The sequence below is a fragment of the Mustela erminea genome, chromosome 2 (assembly GCF_009829155.1).
Source record: "Mustela erminea isolate mMusErm1 chromosome 2, mMusErm1.Pri, whole genome shotgun sequence".
In the NCBI taxonomy this organism is placed as follows: Eukaryota; Metazoa; Chordata; class Mammalia; order Carnivora; family Mustelidae; genus Mustela; species Mustela erminea.
Window position 1 is genome coordinate 4,340,954 of NC_045615.1, and position 6,057 is coordinate 4,347,010.

Below are 6,057 nucleotides of genomic sequence, written 5' to 3' on the forward strand. Positions count from 1 at the left end.
CTAATAAAGGGGGTGGGAGGAAATTTTAGGAGGAGTTAGATATGTCGAAGGCCTTAATTATGGTGATGATTTCACATGTGTATACTTATATCCAAATTCATAACTTGTATACACTAAATATGTACAGCTTTTCACAGGTCAATCATATCTCAATAAAGTGCTTTTTAAAAAATTCTACTGATTTATGGGTGCCTGGGTCGTTCAGTCAGTTAAGCAGCTACCTTCAGCACAGGTTATGGTCTCAGGGTTCTGGGATGGAGCCTTGCATGGGGCTTTCTGCTCAACCTGGTAGCCTGCTTCTCCCTTTCCCTCTGCCTGCCCCTAGGCCTACTTATGCGTGCACCCTCTCTCTCTCTCTATTAAATAAAATCAGTACATAAATAAATAAGTCTGCTGATTTAAATGTAAACCTCATCAAAAACACCTTCATAGAAACAGCCAGAATATTTGACCAAATATGTGGGCATTATGGCAGCCAAGTTGACACAAAAAATTTAACCACCACCATATATGTTATATTCCAAATTTTACTTTCTTCAAGCACTTTTCTCTCAGCTCCTTGACATTTTTTTACATTTACCTTCTCTTTTCTTAAGCCACTTTCAGATATAACTGTATTCTTGAGCTGTTAAGCAGATCTCCATCTACTTGATTCAAAATTAATTGAATATATAAATAATTTGCTGGTTTTCTTTCATATATATACTGTGTAAAGTATATATATATATACTGTGTAAAGTATATAAAGACCATGGGGTAACAACTTTGGTTGGTTAAGTTGAGAGAGAAATCAGAAAGGATTGCTAAGATTATCCTCTGTTTTAATCCGAACAGACTTAATGAGGACTTCCTATGAACCCAGAAGCATGTGACACAGGGACGGAGTTTGTAAACTGACTTAGTTATACATAGATAAATTGGTTGAGTGTTACTCTTGCCAAACAATGTTCTTCCATCTAGTTTGTCTGAAAGTAAGAACACCACCATTAGCCTCAGGGTTTTTGTTTGTCCTGGCTTACATGATCCCACTTGGTGAAAAGATGAACATTTGGGTCTGAGAACCTACCCAAAAACATTCATTCAGGAATTGCAATCAGCATCTTGATTTCAATTCTAGGTGTTTATAGTTTATTTTTATTTACCTGTCGCATCTTCAGGCGTTATTGCTCATGTGGGTATCCCTTATTTCGTAGAATGGGTTCAGGATTTCTAATCCAGAGAAACCGATCTTTGTCCTACAAAAGATCACTTGGAGGACCTTCTCTGGTATGCAAATGCACAGCACACATTTTTCTAGGATTAGTGGCTTAGTATATAACAAGGTCTTTTTTTTCCCTCTTTCTTTTTTGATGGTCAAAAAGTTGCAATGCCCATCTGGTATCAATAGATAGATCTGTGTGGTGAAAGTGACAATTTAAATAAAGAGCTCTGGGTTTCCTAGAAAGAAATAGTCGAATCCCAATCTATATGCCCTGTGATGATTAGTTGTATGTGTCAACTTGGCTAGGCCATAGTACCCAGATAATTGGTCAAACAATATTCTATTTCTGTGAAGGCATTTTTTAGGTGAGATTAGCACTCAATAGACTTAACTGAAGCAGATTACCCACCATAATATGTGTGGGCCTCATCTGATTTGTTAAAAACCTTCACTGAAAAAAAAGAGCAACAGAGGACTGAGAGAAAGGGCATTTTGTCAGTAGACTGCTTTCAGACTCAAGACTTGAACTAACATCAGCTCCTCTGGCTCTCCAGCTGGCCAGCGTACTCTCAGATTGTGGACTTGCCAGCCTCTACAATTGTGTGAGGCAACTCAAGGAACGTTTCAGTCCTCTGAATTAAATAACATGTGGGAAAGGAGAATTTAAGCCACAACTAATGAAACGTTGAACACCTCATAAAAAACTAACAATGTACTGTTCACTGGCTAATTGAACATAATAATAAAAGAAATTTAAAAAATTTTATAAAAGGAGTGTAAGCTGGAAAACTGGGCTTTAAACAAAGATATACATTAAATTGAGAAGAGTAAGTTTGAAGCAGTATAGAACTCTTATCCCTTTAGATCTAAACTACTCTGGAATAAATTAACCAGTGTGAACAGTAGCTAAGTCAACATGAATTAAGAACCTTAGTGCCCTATTTGGGGGCACCATCATTGCCTAGGGAGGATCCAAGGCCTGTAAAAGTACTTCTACAGTATGGACCAGTTTCAGATCAGTAAAAATAAAATTGCAGTAACAGACCAGTCAGAATCCAGTCCTCATTCTATGCCTAATATCTTGGAAGGGCGTGCCATACTTTCAACTATATAAAACTGTAAAACTTATTTGGAGGAATTGGTGCAAAAGAGAAATATGATGGATTTCCTGCTAATAGTGTATTAGGAGACTCAAATGGGTTACTGAAAACTTTTCTAAAATTACAAACATATATCAGAATTCTATGTTAATAAATGAAAGAACTCTTCCTACAAACACTTTTAAAAAATCCTTAATTTAAATATACTCATTTAGAGGGGAGGAGTCAAGATGGCGGAGAAGTAGCAGGCTGAGACTACTTCAGCTAGCCGGAGATCAGCTAGATAGCTTATCTAAAGATTGCAAACACCTGAAAATCCATCGGCAGATCGAAGAGAAGAAGAGCAGCAATTCTGGAAACAGAAAAACAACCACTTTCTGAAAGGTAGGACCGGCGGAGAAGTGAATCCAAAGCAACGGGAAGATAGACCCCGGGGGGAGGGGCCGGCTCCCGGCAAGCGGCGGAGCAATGGCGCACAAAATCAGGACTTTTAAAAGTCTGTTCCGCTGAGGCACATCGCTCCAGAGGCTAAACAGGGGCGAAGCCCACGCGGGGTCAGTGTGGCCTCAGGTCCCGCAGGGTCACAGAAGGATCGGGGGTGTCTGAGTGTCGCAGAGCTTGCGGGTATTGGAACGGGAAAGCCGGCTACAGAGACAGAGCCGACAGTAAGCTCACAGCTCGGTGTTACCTTGAACAGGTCGCAGGCAGACGGGAGTAACTGGGCGCTGTTCTCTGAGGGCGCACTGAGGAGTGGGGCCCCGGGCTCTCGGCTCCTCCAGGCCGGAGACCAGGAGGCCGCCATTTGTATTCCCGTCCTCCGGAACTCTACGGAAAACGCTCAGGGAACAAAAGCTCCTGAAAGCAAACCCGAGCGGATTACTCACCCCGGCCCCTGCTAAGGGCGGTGCAATTCCTCCGGGGGCAAAGACACATGAGAATCACTACAACAGGCCCCTCCCCCAGAAGATCATCAAGAAATCCAGCCGAGACCAAGTTCACCTACCAAGGACTGCGGTTTCAATACCAAGGAGAGCAGCAGAATTCCAGAGGAGGAGAAAGCAAAGCACGGAACTCATGGCTTTTTCCCTGTGATTTTTTTGTCTTGCAGTTAATTTAATTTTTTTCTTTTTCATTTTTTGTTTTTTTCCTCACCTTCTGGTAAAATTTTTTTTAACTTTTACCTTTTTCTTTTTTAACGTTTTTTAACCAGTTTATCTAATATATATATTTTTTCTTTTTTATATTTTTCTTATTTTTTTAAATTCTTTTCTTTTTTTTTTCTTTTTTCTTTTTTTTTCTTTCTTCCTTTTTGAACCTCTTTTTATCCCCTTTTTCCCCCCTCACAATTAGGGATCTCTTCTAATTTGGTTAAAGCATATTTATCTGGGGTTGTTGCCACCCTTTTAGTATTTTCCTTGCTCCTTCATATACTCTTATCTGGACAAAATGACAAGTAGGAAAAATTCAACACACAAAAAAGAACAAGAGGCAGTACTGAAGGCTAGGGACCTAATCAATACAGACATTGGTAATATGTCAGATCTAGAGTTCAGAATGACAATTCTCAAGGTTCTAGCCGGGCTTGAAAAAGGCATGGAAGATATTAAAGAAACCCTCTCGAGAGATATAAAAGCCCTTTCTGGAGAAATAAAAGAACTAAAATCTAACCAAGTTGAAATCAAAAAAGCTATTAATGAGGTGCAATCAAAAATGGAGGCTCTCACTGCTAGGATAAGTGAGGCAGAAGAAAGAATTAGTGATATAGAAGACCAAATGACAGAGAATAAAGAAGCTGAGCAAAAGAGGGACAAACAGCTACTGGACCACGAGGGGAGAATTCGAGAGATAAGTGACACCATAAGACGAAACAACATTAGAATAATTGGGATTCCAGAAGAAGAAGAAAGAGAGAGGGGAGCAGAAGGTATACTGGAGAGAATTATTGGGGAGAATTTCCCCAATATGGCAAAGGGAATGAGCATCAAAATTCAAGAGGTTCAGAGAACACCCCTCAAAATCAATAAGAATAGGCCCACACCCCGTCACCTAATAGTAAAATTAACAAGTCTCAGTGACAAAGAGAAAATCCTGAAAGCAGCCTGGGAAAAGAAGTCTGTAACATACAATGGTAAAAATATTAGATTGGCAGCTGACTTATCCACAGAGACCTGGCAGGCCAGAAAGAGCTGGCATGATATATTCAGAGCACTAAACGAGAAAAACATGCAGCCAAGAATACTATATCCAGCCAGGCTATCATTGAAAATAGAAGGAGAGATTAAAAGCTTCCAGGACAAACAAAAACTGAAAGAATTTGCAAACACCAAACCAGCTCTACAGGAAATATTGAAAGGGGTCCTCTAAGCAAAGAGAGAGCCTACAAGTGGTAGATCAGAAAAGAACAGAGACCATATACAGTAACAGTCACCTTACAGGCAATACAATGGCACTAAATTCATATCTCTCAATAGTTACCCTGAATGTTAATGGGCTAAATGCCCCTGTCAAAAGACACAGGCTATCAGAATGGATAAAAAGCAAAACCCATCTATATGTTGCCTCCAAGAAACTCATTTCAAGCCCGAAGACACCTCCAGATTTAAAGTGAGGGGGTGGAAAAGAATTTACCATGCTAATGGACATCAGAAGAAAGCAGGAGTGGCAATCCTTATATCAGATCAATTAGATTTTAAGCCAAAGTCTATAATAAGAGTTGAGGAAGGACACTATATCATACTCAAAGGGTCTGTCCAACAAGAAGATCTAACAATTTTAAATATCTATGCCCCCAACGTGGGAGCAGCCAACTATATAAACCAATTAATAACAAAATCAAAGAAACACATCAACAATAATACAATAATAGTAGGGGACTTTAACACTCCCCTCACTGAAATGGACAGGTCATCCAAGCAAAAGATCAGCAAGGAAATAAAGGCCTTAAACGACACACTGGAGCAGATGGACATCACAGATATATTCAGAACATTTCATCCCAAAGCAACAGAATACACATTCTTCTCTAGTGCACATGGAACATTCTCCAGAATAGATCACATCCTTGGTCCTAAATCAGGACTCAACCGGTATCAAAAGATTGGGATCATTCCCTGCATATTTTCAGACCACAATGCTCTAAAGCTAGAACTCAACCACAAAAGGAAGTTTGGAAAGAACCCAAATACATGGAGACTAAACAGCATCCTTCTAAAGAATGAATGGGTCAACCGGGAAATTAAAGAAGAATTGAAAAAAATCATGGAAACAAATGATAATGAAAATACAACGGTTCAAAATCTGTGGGACACAACAAAGGCAGTCCTGAGAGGAAAATATATAGCGGTTCAAGCCTTTCTCAAGAAACAAGAAAGGTCTCAGGTACACAACCTAACCCTACACCTAAAGGAGCTGGAGAAAGAACAAGAAAGAAACCCTAAGCCCAGCAGGAGAAGAGAAATCATAAAGATCAGAGCAGAAATCAATGAAATAGAAACCAAAAAAACAATAGAACAAATCAATGAAACTAGGAGCTGGTTCTACTTATCAAAAAGAAAAGAGAAAGGACCCAAATAAATAAAATCATGAATGAAAGAGGAGAGATCACAACTAACACCAAAGAAATACAAACTATTATAAGAACATACTATGAGCAACTCTACGCCAATAAATTTGACAATCTGGAAGAAATGGATGCATTCCTAGAAACATATAAACTACCACAACTGAACCAGGAAGAAATAGAAAGCCTGAACCGAC